This window comes from Sciurus carolinensis, unplaced genomic scaffold (assembly GCF_902686445.1).
Source record: "Sciurus carolinensis unplaced genomic scaffold, mSciCar1.2, whole genome shotgun sequence".
In the NCBI taxonomy this organism is placed as follows: domain Eukaryota; kingdom Metazoa; phylum Chordata; class Mammalia; order Rodentia; family Sciuridae; genus Sciurus; species Sciurus carolinensis.
Window position 1 is genome coordinate 1 of NW_025920740.1, and position 22,228 is coordinate 22,228.

The 22,228-nt window shown below is 36.9% G+C and overlaps 1 pseudogene; it reads left to right on the plus strand.

Annotated features, from left to right (window-relative positions):
• Positions 1–13,185: 13,185 nt before the first annotated feature.
• LOC124975890 (spliceosome-associated protein CWC15 homolog) lies at positions 13,186–13,875 on the plus strand (annotated as a pseudogene).
• Positions 13,876–22,228: the final 8,353 nt, after the last annotated feature.

Consider the following 22,228-nt stretch of genomic DNA (forward strand, 5'->3'; position numbering starts at 1 on the left):
TCAATAACCCCTTCATGCTCAAAACACTAGAAAAAATAGAGATAGTGGGAACATTCCTTAACATTGTAAAGGCCATCTATGCTAAGCCCATGGCCAATATCATTCTAAATGGTGAAAAACTGAAAGAATTCCCCCTAAAATCTGGAACAAGGCAGGGATGACCTCTTTCACCACTTCTATTTAATATCATCCTTGAAACTAGAGCCAGAGCAATTAGACAGATCAAAGAAATTAAAGGGATATGAATAGGAAAAGAAGAACTCACACTATCCATACTTGCTAAAGATATGATTATATACTTAGAAGAACCAGGAAATTACACCAGAAAACTTTTAGAACTCATAAGTGAATTCAGTAAAGTAGTGGGATATAAGATCAATGCTTGTAAATATAATGCATTTTTATACATAAGTGATAAATCTATGGAAAGAATAATTAGAAAAGCTATCCCCATTCACAATAGTCTCTATAAAAATAAAATACTTGGGAATCAATCTCACAAAAGAGGTAAAAGACCTCTACAATGAGAACTACAGAACACTAAAGAAAGAAATTAAAGAAAACCTTAGAAGATGGAAAGATCTCCCATGTTTTTGGATAGGAAGAATTAATATTGTCAAAATGGCCATACTACCAAAAGTGCTATCCAGATTCAATGCAATTCCAAATAAAATCCCAATGATGTACCTTACAGAAATAGAGCAAGTAATTATGAAATTCATCTGGAATAATAAGAAACCCAGAATAGCTAAAGCAATCCTTAGCAGAAAGAGTGAAGCAGGGGGTATGCAATACCAGATCTTCAAATCTACTACAAAGAAATAGTAACAAAAACAGCACAGTATTGGTACCAAAATAGAAAGGTTGATCAATGGTACAGAACAGAGGACATGGACACAAACCCACATAAACTCAATTTTCTCATACTAGACAAAGGGGCCAAAAATATGCAATGGAGAAAAGATAGCCTCTTCAACAAATGCTGCTGGGAGAATTGGAAATCCATATGCAACAGAATGAAACTAAACCCCTATCTCTAACCATGCACGAAACTAAACTCAAATGGTTTAAGGGGGGGTTTTCAAGATGGCGGACTACAGGGCGGCTGCATTTCACATTGCTCCAGGACACAAGATTCAAAAGAGGAGATAGTGAGAGACTTGGGACCAACTCAAAGCCGCCGGGTGAGTCTCTCCCATTGGGGAGGCATCCCGAATGGGGTGGTAGCCCCAGAACACAGGGAACTTTGTGAAGTAGAGTTGCCCAGAGAGACACCCCTCCCCCCGCTGGACTGGTAAACACATGGACAACTGGGATCATCATAGAGCAGGTGACTCAGCACAGCGCTTGGACTCGGAGCAACCACTGGGGCTCCAGGCAGCTGCCTGAGGAGGAGCTGCATGGTGAGCTGTTTGGACTCAGAATGACCTGTTCTGAACACCGGGGGGTTGCCCAGAGGAAGAGGAGAAGCGCAGCAGTTTGCTTGGTTTAGCAGTGACTGCATTAGAGCCACAGGCAGTTGCCAGAGGAGGAGCTGCGTGGTGAGCTGTTTGAACTCAGAACGACCGCTGCAGAACACCAGTGGCCTGCCTGGACTAGGAGCACGATGGGTCTCTTGGTCTAGAAGTGACTGTATCAGAGCTACAGGCGGTTGCCAGAGGAAGAGGCGAGTGGTGAGTTGTTCGGACTAAAAGCGACCGCTCCTGAACACCGGTGGCCTGCCTGGAGGAGGAGTGTGGTGGGCCACTTGGTCTCGAAGCCACCGCTCCTGAACACCAGGGGGGCTACCCCGAGGAGGAGGAGGAGGAACATGGTGAGTCACATGGACTTGGAGTGACTGCCTAGGGCCGCTGTCCAGAGGAGGAGGTGTGCGGCAGGTCTCTGGGTCTCGGAGCTATTATATGGGGCTCCAGGTGGCTGGCTCAGAGGAGGGGCCACATAGTCAGGCGATTAGGTGCAGAGCAGAGTCCCAGGAGCTAGGTGGCTTCTTGCTGGAAGAGCTGCACAGAGACATGCCTAGGGGCGGAGCGAAGTTTCCAGGACTGTCGGGCAGATTCTCTGGGAGAGGCAGCCTAAGGAGACTCGCCTGCGAAGGGTGAGGCTCCCAGGCCCAGGACGTAGGTCCGGGCCCCTGGGAATGTTGCAGAGGAAGACAGCCCAGCCCAGGTGGTAGTTGTAGATGGAGGGGAATCTCTAGGAGGGCAACTAACCAGCGAGATGTCCCCAACAAGTGAGCCTTCCAGTGGGGGGAGGTTTTCCCACAGGGATGGTAAAACCAGAGACACAGGCACAAACAGGCCTTGCCTCAGCCCGCAGCCTAGTTCCCATTTGGATGACCATGTTCAACAAGTGGAGGCACCTCTGCCCACTAGCAGGGAATATACACCACCTGAGGGTCACCACCCCTAGAGAGGCAGCTTCTACTTGGAGCTCCGCATTATCAACTTCCTCCAAGACTTCAGGCTACTGAAGGATGAGAGGGGATATACTAGCAATCTTCAGGGACATTATAAGTTGATAGAGGAAATCTGCAATATCTTAATGACCCACTGATTCCTGAACAATATGAGAAAACGAGGGAAGAAAATGCCCCAAACAAATCTAGATGTTACATCAATAAAATCCAATGACAGCATGGCAGAAGAAATGACAGAAAGGGAGTTCAGAATGTACATAATTAAAATGATTAGGGAAGCAAAGGATGAGATGAAAGAGCAAATGCAGGCACTGAATGATCGCACCAATCGACAGTTAACAGTGCCAATTCAGGAAGCAAAAGATCATTTCAATAAAGAGTTAGAGATATTGAAAAAAAAAACGAACAAAAATCCTTGAAATGAAGGAAACAATAAACCAAATTAAGAACTCCATAGAAAGCATAACCAATAGGATAGAACACCTGGAAGACAGAACTTCAGATATTGAAGACAAAATATTTAACCTCAAAAACAAAGTTGAACAAACAGAGAAGATGGTAAGAAATCATGAACAGAATCTGCAAGAACTATGGGATATCATGAAAAGGCCAAATTTGAGAATTATTGGGAATGAGGAAGGCTTAGAGAAACAAACCAAGGCAATGAACAATCTATTCGATAAAATAATATCAGAAAATTTCCCAAGTCTGAAGAATGAAATGGAAAATCAAGTCCAAGAGTCTTATAGGACTCCAAATACACAAAATTACAACAGACCCACACCAAGGCACATTATAATGAAAATACCTAACATACAAAATAAAGACAGAATTTTAAAGGCTGTGAGAGAAAAGAACCAAATTATTTTCAGGGGGAAACCAATACAGATATCAGCAGATTTTTCAATCCAGACCCTAAAAGCTAGAAGGGACCTGGAACAACAATTTTCAAGCTCTGAAAGAAAATGGATGCCAACCAAGAATCTTATACCCAGCAAAATGTACCTTCAAAATTGATGATGAAATGAAATCATTCCATGATAAACAAAAGCTAAAAGAATTTACAAAAAGAAAGCCAGCATTACAGAACATTCTCAGCAAAATATTTCATGAGGAAGAGATAAAAAACAAAGAAGCAAATCAGCAAAGGAAGGAATTATCCTAAAGGAACTGTCAAATAAAGGAGGAACCAAGATGTGTCAAAAATTTTAAATATGAACCAAATGACCGGGAATACATATCATATCTCAATAATAACCCTGAATGTTAATGGCCTGAAATCATCAATCAAAAGAAATAGACTCGCAGATTGGATTAAAAAGAAAGATCCAACAATATGTTGCCTGCAAGAGACTCACCTCATAGAAAGAGATACCCATAGACTAAAGGTGAAAGGATGGGGAAAAACAAACCATGCACATGGACTCAGCAAAAAAGCTGGAGTATCCATCCTCATTTCAGATAATGTCGACTTCAAGCCAACGTTAGTCAGAAGGGATAAAGAAGGACATTTCTTACTGCTTAAGGGAAGCATAAATCAGCAAGATATAACAATCATAAACATCTATGCCCCAAACAGTGGCTCATCCATATAAGTTAAACAAATCCTTCTCAATTTTAGAAACCAAATAGACCATAACACAATAATACTAGGTGACTTTAACATGCCTCTCTCACCACTGGACAGGTCTTCCAAACAAAAATTGAACAAAGAAACCATAGATCTCAATAAAACAATCAATAATTTAGACTTAACAAATATTTATAGAATATACCATCCAACCAAGTGCAAATACACTTTCTTCTCAGCAGCACATGGATCCTTCTCTAAAATAGACCATATATTATGCCACAAAGCTAATGTCAGCAAATACAAGAAGATAGAGACACTACCATGTATTCTATCAGATCATAATGGATTGAAGTTAGAAATAAATGAAAGAGTAAAAAACAGAAACTACTCCAACACCTGGAGATTAAACAATATGCTACTATATGATGAATGGATAACAGAAGATACTAGGAAGGAAATTAAAAAATTCTTAGAGGTAAATGAGAACAAAGAAACATCATATCAAAATCTCTGGGACACTATGAAAGCAGTACTTAGAGGAAGATTTATTGCATGGAGCGCATTTAATAAAAGAAGTAAAACTCAAAAAATAAATGACCTAACATTACAGCTCAAAGCCCTAGAAAAAGAAGAACAGACCAACACCAAAAGTAGTAGAAGACAGGAAATAGTTAAACTGAGAGCTGAAATCAACGAAGTTGAAACGAAAGAAACAATACAAAAAATTGACAAAATTCATAGTTGGTTCTTCGATAAAATAAACAAAATTGATAAATCTTTAGCCACACTAACAAAGAGAAGACGAGAGAAAACCCAAATCACTAAAATTCGGAATGAACAAGGAAATATCACAACAGACACGACTGAAATAGAAAACATAATTAGAAGCTATTTTGAAAACCTATACTCCAACAAAATAGAAAATTTCGAAGACATCAGCAGGTTTCTAGAGACATATGAATTGCCTAAACTAAACGAGGAGGACATACACAATTTAAATAGACCAATTTCAAGTAATGAAATAGAAGAAGTCATCAAAAGCCTACAAGCAAAGAAAAGTCCAGGACCAGATGGGTTCTCAGCCGAGTTCTACAAAACTTTTAAAGAAGAGCTCATTCCAATACTTCTAAAGTATTCCATAAAATAGAAGAGGAGGCAACCCTCCCAAACTCATTCTATGAAGCCAATATTACCCTGACACCTAAACCAGACAGAGACACATCAAGCAAAGAAAATTTCAGACTAATATCCTTAATGAACATCGACACAAAATTCTAAACAAAATTCTAGCAAATCGCATACAAAAACAAGTGGGTTTCATTCCAGGGATATGAGGTTGGTTCAACATCAGGAAATCAATAAATGTAATTCACCATATCAATAGACTTAAAGTCAAGAATCACATGATTATTTCGATAGATGCAGTAAAAGCATTTGATAAAATACAGCACCCCTTCATGCTCAAAACACTAGAAGAAATGGGGATAGTGGGTACATTCCTTAACATTGTAAAGGCCATCTACGCTAAACCCATGGCTAATATCATTCTAAATTGTGAAAAACTGAAAACATTCCCTCTAAAAACTGCAACAAGGCAGGGATGCCCTCTTTCCCCACTTCTATTCAATATCAGTCCTTGAAACTCTAGCCAGAGCAATTAGACAGACCAAAGTAATTAAAGGGATACGAATAGGAAAAGAAGAACTCAAACTATCCCTATTTGCTGATGATATGATGGTATACTTAGAGGAACCAGGAAATTCCACCAGAAAACTTTAAATCTCATAAGTGAATTCAGTAAAGTAGTGGGATATAAGATCAATGCACAGAAATCTAATGCATTTTTATACGTAAGTGATGAATCTTTGGAAAGAATAATTAGGAAAACTACCCCATTCACAATAGCATCGAAAAAAATAAAATATTTGGGAATCAATCTCACAAAAGAGGTGAAAGACATCTACAATGAGAACTGCAGAACACTAAAGAAAGAAATTAAAGAAAACCTTAGACGAAGGAAAGATCTCCCATGTTCTTGGATAGGAAGAATTAATATTGTCAAAATGGCCATACTACCAAAAGTGCTATACAGATTCAATGCAATTCCAATTAAAATCTCAATGATGTACCTTACAGAAATAGAACAAGAAATTATGAAATTCATCTGGAAGAATAAAAAACCCAGAATAGCTAATGCAATCCTCAGTAGAAAGAGTGAAGCAGGGGGTATCGCAATACAAGATCTTCAACTCTACTACAAAGCAATAGTAACAAAAACAGCATGGTATTGGTACCAAAATAGACAGGTAGATCAATGGTACAGAATAGAGGACATGGACACAAACCCAAATAAATACAATTTTCTCATACTAGACACAGGGGCCAAAAATATGCAATGGAGAAAAGATAGCCTCTTCAACAAATGGTGATGGGAGAATTGGAAATCCATATGCAACAGAATGAAACTAAGCCCATATCTCTCACCATGCACGAAACTAAACTCAAAATGGATTAAGGATCTCGGAATCAGACCAGAGACCTTGCATCTTGCAGAAGAAAAAGTAGGTCCGGAGCTTCAACATGTCGGCTTAGGACTAGACTTCCTCAACAGGACTCCCATAGCACAAGAAATAAAAGCAAGAATTAATAACTGGGATAGTTTCAAACTAAAAAGTTTTCTCTCAGCAAAGGAAACTATCAGCAATGCGAAGAAAGAGCCTACAGAGTGGGAGAAAATGTTTGCCAATCATACTTCAGATAGAGCACTAATCTCCAGAATCTATAAAGAACTGAAAACTCTACACCAAGAATACAAGTAATCCAATCGACAAATGGGCTAAGGAAATGAATAGACACTTCACAGAATAAGATCTACAAGCAATCAACAAACATATGGAAAAATGTTCAACATCTCTAGTAATAAGAGAAATGCAAATCAAAACCACCCTAAGATTCCATCTCACCCCAATTAGAATGGCAATTATCAAGAATACAAGCAACAATAGGTGTTGGTGAGGATGTGGGGGGAAAGGTACATTCATACATTGCTGGTGGGGCTGCAAATTAGTGCAGCCACTCTGGAAAGCAGTATGGAGATTCCTTAGAAAATTTGGAATGTACCCATCATTTGACCCAGCAATTCCACTCCTCAGTCTATACCCAAAACACTTAAAATCAGCATACTACAGTGATGCAGCCACATCAATGTTCATAGCAGCTCAATTCACAATAGCAAAACTATGGAAAAAATGGAGATGCTGTTCAACAAATGAATGGATAAAGAAAATGTGGTACATATACACAGTGGAATATTACTCAGCATTAAAGAAGAATGAAATCATGCCATTTGCAGGTAAATGAATGGAATTGGAGATCATGCTAAGTGAAACAAGCCAATCCCAAATAACCAAAGGTTTAATATTTTCTCTGATAAGCAGCTGCTGATCCATAGTTGGGGAGGAGTGTATAGGGAATAATGAAGGAACTTTGGATTGTACAGAGCTGAGGGATGAGAGGGGTGGAGCAGAGAGGGATGGGAAGGACAGTAAATTGAGACAGTCCTTACCCTATATACATATATGAAAAAGTTTTTAAAAAATTAAAAATAAAAAAATAAGAATTAACTTTGAACTTGATAATGCTCAAAAATGTTTAAAATGTATCATGATTTACAGGAGGAAAACTTACTTTAGAATACCGAATTTCCCCTTACTCAGTCCATAAAAATAATGAAACTACAATAATCTACAATTTTTGAGTGAAATCTCATTAATTTTGTCAACGGAATCCATGTACTGCTGAGTTTCATCATTTCTATAGATTTTTCTATTTATTATAAGTACCACCATATAGAATACAATTAATGTAAGTAATGCACACAATATAATATAAAAATGACACCTACTCAGCTCTAAGTCTCTACATCTTACTCCATAAAATGAAGTTTAAGGTTTAAACGAGGCATAGAAATGGGAGAAAAACACTAGGGATAGTATCAGGCTGCATGTTATGCACATTCTTCAATCACATAAAAGCCCTCCCAACACACACATATACACCAAGTGAAATGGTTTATGAAAGAAGCAGATAATGATTAAGTAGACAAAAATATTGGGTAGGGAAGATCTTTCTTACATTGGAAAGTCAAAATTGTTTATTAATTTAGTTACTATTCTGAGAAAATACTTTATAATTCTTTTCCAAACTAATATATTGTGGAAAGTAATTGCAATTTATAGATGATGATAGTAACATAAAAATATCATTAGAAACCTGTTAGAAACATTAATAAAATAAATAAACAAAAATGGAAAAATATTATCAACAAACATAAATCATATCCATTCCCAAAATTTACAAAGGCAAATTTTAAAAAACCAGATATGTGTTCAAATTTGTAAAAATGTTTACCTTGCTTTTAACATCTTATTTATATTGATTTATCTGTATATATAAAACCTGCATATTTCAAGAAAATTTTCCTCTCATCAAATTTGCAAATTTCAAGAGAGGTAGCCATCCTGTACAGGTCACATGGTGTACTGATATAATGTTATCAGAAAACACATTGGCCACCATGTTTGATTTAGTGTGTGAATATGCAACTGTTTCAATCATTAGGTGGAAAAATCAGTTATTACAAGGGCCACTATTTTTTTAATGTAGTTTGAAACTCATCAAGCATCTAGGCTTCATTTTCCTCTGTAAAAGGGAATTAAGTAAGTTTAGCACAAAACAAGTTGCAGAGAAATCCAGACCTGTACCTGTTAATTACAAACTGCATGCACAACTTCTAAAAGCACATTCCTTTATCTTTCATTTAAATGAGAGAATTAAAGATAAGAGGGATTAATAATCTAGAAATAAAGTAGTACAAAGGATGAATATACAAAATTTGATTTTTTGAGAAGATAAATAAAATAGCAAAACTGAAGATGAAAAAATAATAATATAATGCTGTGCAATTCTACAGCAGGAAAAAATAAGTAAAACATGATGACAACTGGGTATTCCAGAGGAAAAGGATGGATTCATAGCAAATCAAAGTGCCCTAGGATGAGCTGTTATGATGCCATATCAGCTTCCAGAATCAGAGTGTCTGAGTGGAAACTACAGAAGAAACTAGACAGTAAAGAGAATTAGAATGCAAACTCTAAAACTGACAGGATATTAGGCAAGAGAGTCAGAGAAGAATGTTTCAAATGTGACTGCTTTGGGCAAAATAGATTAAGAGGTACCAAATATCCATAGTTCTTCAGTTAATATTTTCATTTATAGGAATCCATTGTAGAGAAATAAAAAAGTGCATAAAACTTGTGCCCCAGAATGTCAGAGCAATGGTAGTGTTTCTCTAATTTGTTTTGATATTATAAAAGAAGCATATCCATCATAATGGGGAAAATAATATGGGACATTTTTAAAGTTAAACAACCAAAAAAAAGTCTCCCTACTCTCAAATTCCTATGCACTATCCCTTTTGATCCATCTCAAGTACTTGAAGTTAAAAGACAGCACATCTCTCCAACAGCTGTTGTATAAGCATGTGCCAACATGTGGAAGGATTTCTTTTCTATTAAAATAAGATTTGAAGTGCCCATATATTGCATTACAACTTTCTTTCATTCCACAATATTTTCATAGATGCTTTTCCATATCAATATATTTTGACAGATAATTTCAGTTAATGTTAAAACATAATTTTGTTAAACATTTTAGTCTTTTCTAGTTTTGGGTTATGACAAAGAATGATAAAATTAATCTATGCACACATTTCTTCCTACATGTTTTACTTTATTTATGTCAGATAAAACCCATTTATCATTTTTTTAAAAAGGCCTACTCTCTCAAAGGCTATCTATAGCAAGAATATTTTGAAGTGTGTTAATATACCCTTCTCTTTTGTATTTGTGTTTGTATTTACAGAACCTAGCTCCTGTTTTTCCAACGGTATCCACTTTCATCAGGGAGGATTCAGATTATACTAGAAAAAAATGAAGGAAAAAAGATAAACTCAGTATTCAGCTTTTTACAGCAAAAGTAAAATTTTGGGAGGCCACAGCTGGACAGTATTTTCATGCAGCAGCTGAGAGTCCGTGGAGAGGTGGGGTGGCACTTCAGTTGTCTGACACCCTGAGAGGATGAGCACACACCTCTGGGCTCCAATGACAGCCCTTTCATCCTGGGATGAATGAGTGTACCAGCCGCCCAGAAGTCCAAGCTGGGAACTATAGACTGGTTGTCTAGTCCCACTCTGGCTGGGTGTGTGGGAGCAGAGATAACTGTGTATTCACTCTCTGTGGGTTAGATATTTTCTTTCTAGATTGGGGTGCTATCTGAATAAAGTAGCAAAATCTCATCACTCTTAGTATGAGGAACAAGGCTCCTAGGGTAAGGATTTCTTAGCAATATCAACTGTGCTTTCCTAATACAAAGACCACAATAAACTTGGCCCCACACTCCTGTCTACCTCCAATCCAATGAAGCACCATATTGGAGATCCCCTGAATAGGCCTGTAGGGAAAACACAGATGCATATCCCTTTTGCGGCTACCCACTGTACTCCACCAGCTTCACCCTGGAAAATAAAGACCTACATGGGTTATCTTTTCTAGAGACCTCCAGTGAACTCAGAGTGAGAGGTTACTTCTGGCATCCTGAGGGCTCCAGAGCGTGGGAAGTAATAGAAAAGCACAAGCAAAGGGCAAGCGGGCTGCCATCTTTTCAGTTACATTTCTTCTCCCAATGACTCACCTATCTTTTACTGTTACTTATGAGAGTTAACATATATGTGCCAACACATATAAATCTATAAATGACTATATAAACTGTAGAAACAATCTAAAAGTACAATAAAGGATAATAAATTGTAGAGCATACCTACACATTTAAATGGTATGGGACCATCAAAAATATGAAACAGAAAAATACCAACTACACAATGTCAAGTGAAGAAAGTAGGATATAAAGCTACATGTTTTATAAATGGGCATGAATTCAAAGTCAAAACACCAATATTTCCATCATTATAGATTTCTTAGTACAATAAATTTTTCTGTATTTTTTAACATAAACTTGCACTGTTTTCAAAATTAGAACAAATGAAATACTATTAAGACTAATATGTATGTTGAACATAAGCAATCATAAATGACCAAGTCCTTATTTGTTACAATTATTGACATGATTTCTTGTAAGTCTAACATTAATATGAAATATATTATGCACAGTTTAGTGAAACAACTTTCCCTAATCAGCAAAATTAATGTTTTCTCTTGTCTGCACTCATAGGAGACCTTTGCACCACACAGATTAGTGTACAAAAAAAAAAAAAAGTTCCATGGAAAACCTCCAAACTTCAATAAATATTTAGATTTATGCTATCAATCCTATGCCATGAAAAAATACAATTATAAGATCAATAAAATGGATCAATAAAATGGAATTAGTTAAACTTGGAAAAAATTATATTTATTCTTACAAAATACTTAGAAAATGTTACCTAACATGCAGATCTCTACAAAGAGGGGAAGTATAAATATAAAATCTAATTCAAAATTTTACAAGAAACATTTTAGGAAATAGAATCCTACTAAACCAAACCTTGACATAATATGTCATACACAGGACTTTTATCTTTTCCTCATCCTGTAACTCTACGATCATAGATGCAACTTGAATTCAGGCATAATTCAAAACATGAAGAAGGAGGATGGAATCCTTAGTTTTCTAGTAGTTCAACAGAAGTAAGTTAAAAAGGCAGGTGGAGGAGGTGGATAGCATTCTGAAGGTGCCTGTGCCCAGATGGGCACAAACTAATCTCATAAATACAAAGGCAAATCCTGACTTATAACAGGAGCATCAAGTTTTAAACTAGCCAGCAGTTCAATACCATTCCTATCATTATGCCAAATTTCACCACTTTCATTACAGAAATAAACACGCAATTACCATAAAATGATTCAAAGGAACTCAGAAGAAAGATCTGCATAGAAAATTAGAAAATTAATGTATGTGAGAGAAAAATTCTACTATGCTTCATCTTCATGTTATGCAATGGTTTGTGATAACAGTCATTGCAGATGCCTGGGAAACCAGGAAGGAGACTGATGGGTGTGTGGTGTGCAAGTAACCAAAGAACTATATACCCAGAGAAATTTCTGGGTGGGTTTCAGCACTTCAGGAAAATGATGTAATGGAGAAGAATGAATGGAAGAGAAACTGGGAATTTAGAAACACATGTAAAACCTGTCAGCCTTCTTTTGTGTGTTTCTAACATCAAAGAAAATGAGATTTACAAGGAGTCCAAAATTTTATTTTTCTTCTTACCTTAGAAGAATGAAAGGTAAACAGTTGATTTCACATCTGCCTTTTCTTGTCCATGAGTAGAAGGCTTTTGTCTTCCATGAGACTTAAATATTTTCCTGTTGTGATGTGGCACAGTCGGACAGCTGGTCCCATCTTATGTTGTTCCCACTCCACCTAAGAAAACAACAGAACTTGGTCCAAAAGTATCACAGGAGCAGCAGAAATCAAAACATGCAGGTTGCACTATACTTAAATACAAGTGTACACATATATATATAATTAAGCTGCCATCTTTATAACATGAGGAAAAGGAAATACATCTGTATACTTAGAGTGCCTATTCCTAAATTTTCTGAAGTGTGAAGTTCTGTAAAAACTATGAGTTTACTCCATTTCCGCCAGTCTGCTGCTTCATTTTTCACTGGATTAAAAAATAAATGTATGCCAGGAGCAGAGGATTCTGGGGGCCAAGAGTGGCAAGGGTTTCTGTGTGATCTCTGGAGGTTGTGCATTGGACCTGAGCTGAAGTGAGCTACAGGAGGACAGCACCTTTTCTTTCTTATGCAGGTGGGACAGGAAAGGAAAGCCAGGGTCAGAGTAGGTGGCAAGTGGAGGAGCTCCAGAGCTGTGGGCAGGGTGGGTGCCTGTGGAGCTCTCCAAGTGCCATGGAGAGAACAGCAAGAAAGGAGCTTTGCCTATAGCTTAAATGGGCTCAGGTCCTCCCACCGACAAATCCCATACCAGAGCAAATACAGAGAGTTCCTTATGACAGTCCAAGTGCACACTCCCAGAATACCAAATCACAAGATGTGCAGGACTCAGAGGTATCCTGCAGCAGAAAACCCTGTTTCTCCCTCTCTGGACAAAGCCTTTAACCTTTATGTAAATCAAGAGAGAGCATAAAAGATGACACAGTAGCCAGGCTGACTTTTGAACCTGCAAGAGGTGGAAGAGGAAAAGGAGAAGGTGATTTGAGCCAACTCTCAAAACAATAATCAAGCAGAGATCTTCCCTCTCATATGAAGATAAAATATAGACTACTCAGGATGCCCCTAAAGAGGTCCCTAGCCTGACTTCAGGAGGGAGTTGGAAGAAAAGAGAGCTGCTGCAAGGGAAAAAAAATAGGGATTGTCCAACCTTAGAACATACAACATCCTGTTCAGTGTCAAAGAAGCCTCCATAGATCAGATTCCTCTGGCCAACCTTGATGCAGATGATCCTTTAACAGATGAGGAAGAGGAAGATTTTGAAGAGGAGAGTGATGATGATGACACTGCAGTTCTTGCAGAACTGGAAAAAATTAAAAAGGAAAGGGACAGAAGAGAATGCCAGGAAGGAACAAGAACAAAAACCTAAACAGAAAATTCATTCGGAGGACATTCTGAGTAGAAACCCTCTTCCTAATCTCACTGGCCCATCCCAGTCTCGGGCCAACTTCAAAGTTAAAAGAAGGTGGGCTGATGATATTGTGTTCAAGAACTGCACAAAAGGTGAAGATAATCAAAAGAAAGACAAAAGGTTGGTAAATGATACTCTGCCATCCGAATTTCACAAAAAGTTCATGGAAAAATATATTAAGTAGTACAGTATTATGTGCTTAATTAAAAGTGTAAAATGTTAAAAAAAGTATGCCCAACAAAATTTTACCTTTAAACTCAGTATTTATCAAGTGTTAATATTTAGGTGGATTTGATCAACTGTACATTCATATTCAATGAAACAATATTATTATCATTAATAATACTAAAAGAAAAACTTCTTCAAATTACAAACTAATAGAAAACATATAAATGTATATAAACATTTTGTTGCAAAGGAGTATGGTGAGAAGGAAAAGTCTTCTAGTCACAAAAACATACTACCTTGGGTTAACATTCTATAATGAGAGGGTAAGTGAAATGAGAAAGAGGAATCATATGCATTGTTTTTTTTTTTTTTTTTTTTTTTTTTTTTTTTGAGGGGCTGGGGTTGTGGCTCAATGGTAGAGCACTCACCCAGCAACTGTGAGGCCCTGTGTTTGATACTGAGCATATAATAAAAATAAAGGTATTGTATCCATTAACAACTTATATATATATAATAAGATTTTTAAAAACTTGAATAGTTTTCAAAGGACTGAAACTTCTAATTATTAAAAAAATCTGATACTTTAATTGTATTTAATACAGTTTAACACCACAACTTTATCAATACTGTATTTAAAGTACCTAAAGGCAGTCTTCAGAGAGCCTTTAAACTGATCAAAACTGTGTATGTCTTTATCTGTGTATGTATTTGTGACTTTTATTACAGTCTAGATTTCTCAATCAGCTATTGAGCTCTCTGTAAATAAAGACAGTGACCACCAAATACACCTCTTGTCCTGCCACTCAGGCTGTTTCTTGTTGCACAGGAGCCTGGGTCCGGGTTCAGACATTCCACTTATGAAACTCTTAGCATGTCTAGCCTCCAAAAGCACCAGAGAAAACATTGCTTTCAAGTGTGGAGATTCCTTAGAAAACTTGGAATGGACCCACCATTTGACCCAGCTATCCCACTCCTCGGCCAAAGGACTTAAAATCAGAGATACAGCCACATCAATGTTCATAGCAGCTCAATTCACAATAGCAAGACTGTGGAACCAACCTAGAAGTCCTTCAATTGATGAATGGATAAAGAAACTGTGGCATATATATATACAAAGAAATATTACTCAGCTATAAAGAATAATAAAATTATGGCATTTGCAGGTAAATGGATAAATTGGAGAACATCATGCTAAGTGAGATAAGACAATTTCAAAAATCCAAAGAATGAATGATCTCACTGCTAAGCGGATGATGACACATAATGGAGGGTGGGAGGGGTGCAAGATTGGAGAAAGGAGGGACTGTATAGTGGGGAAAGAGTGGTGGGAGGGGTGGGGGGGAGAAAAAACAGAATGATTCAAACATCATTACCCTATGTAAATGTATGATTATGCAAATGGTATGCTGTTACTCCATGTACAAACAGAAACAATAAGTATCCCATTTGTTTACAATAAAAATAAATTAAAAAAAAAAAGAAAACACTGCTTTCATAGTGAACAGTTCAGTCGAAACAAAAAGGGTCAATTTTTACTCTTGCCATGTTTCATCATGTTTCATTCTTTGAATGCTTTTTCAAGTCAATTAAAAGAATAACACAAATGGGATGGCTTGAGAGTAAATGGGCATACTTTTTGACAGAAGATAGCACATATGGAAATAAAAATGGTCAAAATAACAATAAACACTGACTTAAGCATATTCTCTAATTTTTTCATCTAATCTCATTTGTTCTTTCCTTCCATCCTATAAAGAATAGATTCACCTTATTCTTCTAACTTACATTCATGAGGGAAAGCATCACACAGACACACCCCTTTTAATCCTTATGGCATAAAACCACTCACTCATCAAAAACATCTCAGAATTTTCACTAACAGGAATTAAAATCAAAAAATTTAAAAATAGTTACTAATTATCTTAACATTTAATGGTACATTTGAAACCGGAATTCTGTGATAAAACTCAGTTCACTGCTTCTGCATGCAGATGAGGGTCTACTCAAGTTGCAACACTTCTCTTGGCTACAGAAGCCTGCATCTCCACCTGCTATTTTCTGTCCATCTCATCAAGTGCTGCACATCCATTTCTCCCTCTTTCTGAATTCTTGTCTCACAAAGTTGAAGAATTTACTCTGCAGAAGAGAACCCTAGCACTGTAACACCAGATTCCATGGCACATTTTCCTCATTAGGTCGCTCTGCTAGGGGTTTATATAGCTCTTGGTTCACTGCTTTTGGTTCAAATTGATGCTAATTAGGACTTGGACCATACTAACTGCTATTGGTCAGTTCTTTTTCTTTTTTTAAAATACATATAGATTTATGCGTAGCAGGTTCAAAATGAAAATAACCCAACCTTAATTGACACATGAGCAAATGCACTGGGATATAGCTCAGTGTGAAACACTTGCCTCACATTGGTCAAGCTCTGGCATCAACACCCAACTCCAAAAAAAAAAAAAAGAGAGAGAGAGAGAGAAAAGAGAATACTACTCAAAAAACCATAAGAAAAAAATGTGAATAAGCAAATTTTATCAAAATATAAAACCATATTGATGGAGAGACACCCAACTCAACTAAGCTCTCTGTTCTTAGCTTACTACTAAATTTGCCTTAGGCATTAAGATTTCATAAATGCTATTGTGAATGATGTTCTAGAAAACAGAAAATGTAGCCCCTTTCTTTTCACCTTATAGGCTACAACCTTGATCTAACATTTTTATGTATAATTCTTTTGCTTGTTGTAAGGCCTTCTTAGGATTTGCTAAAGATGGTGGTATATAGATTGATATTGCAAAAGGTGGTAAAGTTTATCAGGATCAATTATAGAACAGGATCCTCTAGAGAAATATAAGGCACCAACAAGTCCTTTGAGTTTTCAGCAGTTGCTAGTAGTACTTTGGCAAATATTCTTGTTAATTGAATATTTATGTTTAGGGCTAAGCATAGTGGGGTATCTAATCCCAATTTGGGTCTTAGCTATAGTGAATTCAGGTGTTCTAAAATGACTTTATTATGTTATTTTTATTATGACTTAGGTTTTCTACAGCTTAGAGCTCAGTCTTATTTAATGATTATCTTAATCACACTTTACATCACATTGTAATTACTAGGTTAATTAAATGACCATGGTGGTGGGCACAACATTTACCACTCCTGTAATAGTATAATTTAGTATAACTTTCCTTTATATGTTAATTTTAATCATTGCTCTGTGTGTGAGCAATCACTGGGTGTGGTTGAGCAAAGTCTTGTGAGTTACCTATTATTAGTGAACTCAATACCTGCACCTTTTGATCATATCTTAGAGGGCATTCTCACTGGGGCAGAGATGTTTGCATGTGTAAGTTTACTATGAGTTAATAAAAAGATCAGGACCAAACCTTTGTGTTTATGGAGTATACTCATCTAAGTATTGTCAGTGTTTAAGCTACATAAACTGATTATAAATTTATACAACTGTATATTGACTTGAAATAAGACACATCTTATATAGGGTGGGTAAGATAAAATACGTAAGTATTATGTTAATTAGTAAGGGTGTAGGAAGATTTCTAGTTCCTTGTGTTCATTAGTGGGACTTCAGTATAGAAGATGATTAAATTTTAATTTATTAGTATGGACATATGGGATAAAAGTTAATATTAATTTTAGATCACATAAGAGCAACATTATTCAGGGTTAAGGACAAGGGGCCAAACATTGTGTAGGTAATATGAAGGGTTCTTGTGAAATTCTGTATTTTTTTGTCCATCAAGCATAAATATATTAATACTCTATGGTTAATATGCTAGATGAGAATACTGACCTTATAATAAGTCCAGCTACAATTGAATTGATTGCATTGGGGCCTCTGACAGTCAATGGTGAGTGGAAGCATACCTACAAAATAAACCACTAAAGACATGAGAGTTAGTTATGTTGGATCACCTTCAAATATGACACTAATCCATTGTGATGCCTTATTTAAGGGGAACTTGAGATTGAGTTACAAGTTATGCCCCTGAGGTAGGAACCAGATGCCAGATAAAGATTCAGATAAGCTACCCCCAAGTTTCATGGGATAAGAACAAGAAGAGGGACATACATTGGGTTGGTTGATGGTTTCATGGAGGATGGTAGACTGAGAGACCTCTGTTGGAAGGCGCTATCCATTTGGACTGTGAAAGGACTGACTGAAATGGGGTATGTGCCACCAGTAAATTGGATGTGCTATGCAATACTAGAATTTGTGACAGTGAAGAATATCCATATCCTCAAAGAATTAGCTATGTGGGATAATTAATATGATGTTTTATGTGTACTATGTAAGATTGATGTGCTTGCTTATATGCAGGGAATGGGTTTTAATGTTGATTAAACATAGAATTAATAGGTACTTACTAAAAGTTTTTATGGATATACATTATTGTCGGGGTACCCGGGACCCCTGGCCCTAGGTGTGGCTAAGATGGCACCTGGCAGTGACCCAGAGCAGTTAACTTTTGCACAAACATCTGACATCATTTTAAGGAAGTCTTTATGACTGGTTCTCTGGTCTCATGCACAACGCATGATCTCGGTATGCCCTGCTTGGCTCTCTGTATCTGTCCACGCTTTTCCCTCGTGTGCTCTCCTTTGATTGGTGGTTTTACCTATATAAGGTCTGTAACTTCCCTGCTGAGGAGGAAAAACAGGATAAGAAAAAGAAACAATAGAAGCAGAAGGACAGCATGCAATAAAGCATTGAAACTTCAACTAGGTGTCGTGTTTCTCTGCGGGCAGGGAACGCGATAAGTGGTGCCGAAACCCGACCCGGGAAACAACAAACCAGCAGCAACTACCTAGGTAAGTTTTAGAGATTAATGTTATAAATAATAAAAAAGGAGTGATAAAGGCAGCCTTGACGTTCGCGGTAAAGCGACTATCAGGACACGCGGAATGCGGTCCAATTAAAGTCAGGACACACGGAAGGTGGTCCGGGGACACGTGGAATGCGGTCCAGTTAAAGTCAGGACACACGGAAGGTGGTCCGGGGACACGCGGAATGTGGTCCAATTAAAGTCAGGACACACGGAAGGTGGTCCGGGGACACGCGGAATGCGGTCCGATTAAAGTGAAAGTAAGGACTAGCGAAAGGCAGTCCGGAGACAGAGCCAAGCGAAACGCGGCTCAGAGTGGACTAGCGAAAGGCAGTCCGGAGACAGAGCTAAGCGAAACGCGGCTCAGAGTGGACTAGCGAAAGGCAGTCCACCTTAAAAGTATTAAAGTGAAAGTAGCACGCGAAAGGCGGCTACACCCTGGACTAAGCAAAAAGCGGTCCACATTAGAGATATTAAAGTGAAAGTGGTGCGTGAAAGGCCACCATCAATCAACCCGGAACAAGCAGAACGTGGTCCAGTGAACTAAAACTGTTATGCGAAAAGTAATCACAGCAAATTAATCATGGGTTCTGAGGTGTCTAAAGTTCACATGGAAGGTCTATTAAAGGCTTTATTAAAGACTAATGGAACACCTTTAAAGGTTTCCTCAGCTAGGAAGTTTTTAAAAACTGTAGAAGATAAAGCCCCTCGGTTTTTAAATGAGGGATTGTTTGATCAAGAGAAACTATCACAAGAGACAGAAAAAGGCCCCCCTCCTGATCCCTTCCACACAGCTCCATGGCCACCTAGGGAGGGAACACCCGTGTTCTTGAAGCAGTCCTCCCCCGAGTCCAATCCCCCTAGGCAGAGATCTCAGCAGCTCCATTCCTCAAAAGTAGTAAGAAATAATGTTTTGTGATTTTCTACATTCAAACCTAACCTGATTTCTCAACCAGGAAGAAAAAGGGTTAAAAAGTCCTGGGTGATCCTCCCTCCCCCCTGCCTGGCCTTGCTGAAGCCTACATTGGAATGTGAAATGCAGCAGTCTCAGCGGGAAAGGGGAGTAACCTAAAGATAAAAAAAAAATAATAATAAAAAATAAAAGGTGTCCGTTTTAAACTTCTGGGCTGCTACACAAAACTAACTCATTTTCCAGGATTCTTGTTTTGTTTTGTTTTTCTTTAATGCTGTATTTTTGAGCTCATAATTTTGATCCTACATACCTAGGTTAATGATTTTTTTTTTTCTTTTTGATCAGTTCTATTTTTTATTCAACTAAAGTTTTTAAACATCTGTTACATTGCAATGGAGATTCACCTATAAAGTTACAACGCCTTTGATTTTGTGTTATGTGGATATTGTGCTGTCTAATGTCATGTTTTGTCTGTATCAAAACTGACCGCTCCTAAAATTAAAATTTAAAAATGGATCCAAATACTTTTATTCACGTGATTTAAAAAGGTTCAATTTAAATTGAGTAAATTAATAAAAGTAAAATGTCTTTAAAAATAACTTACAAGTCTCTAGATGGTCAAACTAATGAAATATTGATGTTAAACAATGTCTAATATCAATTGTTTCTAGGACCTTTCTTCAACAGAAAAGAGACAGCAAATACTGTTCAGGACACTTGTCTAATATCTTGACTAAAAACAAGGTTACTAAAAGTTATGTCTTAACAAGTACAATTCTATATACAAAGGGTTCTAAAGGTTTCAACTGTGTTTCAGAGTACTATAAACAACAAAGTATTTTATCTTGTTAAAATGGTGTAATTTATCTAAATTCATAAATTTCATAAGAGTTGTTTCAGAATGTAAACAAAAGGGGGTCAACACATAAAAAAGAAAAAATAAAAGGTTCTAAAAATACAACTATATTTAGTGAAGAAAAAAATCTTTCTGGATAAAAAAGTGTTATATAATAAAATACACGAGGGTCTAAATAAGTGCTAAAAAAGTCTATGTGTAAGTAAAGGACAAGTTTCAACAAGTCTGTGTGTAACTAAGTTGGTTATATGTATGTAAAACAGCTAAAGCTATTTAAGGTTTTTCCTAAGGTGAAATACTAATGTTCTGATATAAGCCAAAGTTTAATCTATATGGTAAAATGACATGGTAAAATACTATGTTACAGAGTCTAAATTTTTCTTTAAAAACTAAATTTAGTAAGATTAAAGTGTCAAGGTAATTGTGAAATGGTCACTCCTTGTATATTAAATGTATTCATATTTTCCAAGTATACAAGTTTTAAAACAGGGTATTTATCAAGCTGCTATTCTCCAAACTTCTCTCTCAATGTTGGAATGCTTCTAGGTTCTCATGAGCAGTCTTAATGCCTATTCCTACCAGCTAAAATATTACAATCATATCCCAAAGCTGTTGCTCAAGTAATATTTAAGGGAATAGAATCTTGCATTACTGTTTTTGGAATCCATCCTTCTATCATTATAACCCCTTATTCCACTCAGCAAATTAAATGGCTAAGCAATAATGATGATGATTGGTCAGTATTATATTGTTCCACCTCAGTTCAGTTTGATAACCATTATCCCCAACATCCTTGGATTCAGTTTTGTAAAGTTACTCCCATAATTTTTCCAAAAGTGACTAGTGCCCAACCTATTAAAAATTATATAACTATATTTACTGATGGATTTAAAAATGGAGTAGGCGCTGCACTTGTTCATGATCAACTTCATACTATAATAGTTCAATCCAACTCGACACAAGTTACTGAGCTTGCAGCTGTGGTGTTGGCTTTTAAAGTAACAGATAATCAGCCGTTTAATCTCCTATCTGATAGTTCATATGTTGTTAATGCTTTAAGTGTTCTTAAAACTGTGCCATGTATTTCTTCTTTATCCACCGTGGCTTCCTATTTCACTACACTGCAAAACCTTATTCTGCAGCGTAAATATCCATTCTATATAGGACATATTAGGGCTCATTCTAATTTACCGGGACCTTTGGCTAGAGCAAATGATTGGGTGGATATGACTACCAAATCCGTTTTTGTTTTTTCCATAGAAAAACAAACAAAACTCTTTCATAAAAAATTCCATGTAAATTCCACTACCTTGAATAAAAAATTTCCTATCTCTAAATGTGTGGCTCGACAAATAGTAAAAATTATCAACACTGTGCTCCTTTGATCCCAGTACAATCTTTTGGAGTCAATCCCAGGGGATTGTTACCTAATCATGTTTGGCAAATGGATGTAACTCATATTCCTGAATTCGGTACTGTAAAGTATGTACATGTGTCAGTAGACACTGCTTCAGGGGTCATCATGGCTTCTGCTCACTCTGAAAAAAAGGTGAAAGATGTCATTCAACACTGCCTACAAGCGTTTGCTTGCTGGGGCATACCTAAAGTTATAAAAACAGATAATGGTCCTGCTTATACCTCCAAAAGCTTCCGGCTATTTCTACAAACATTTAATATTCAATTGATTACTGGTATTCCCTATAATCCACAAGGACAAGGTATAGTCGAGAGGACACATTCTCACCTTAAAAAATTG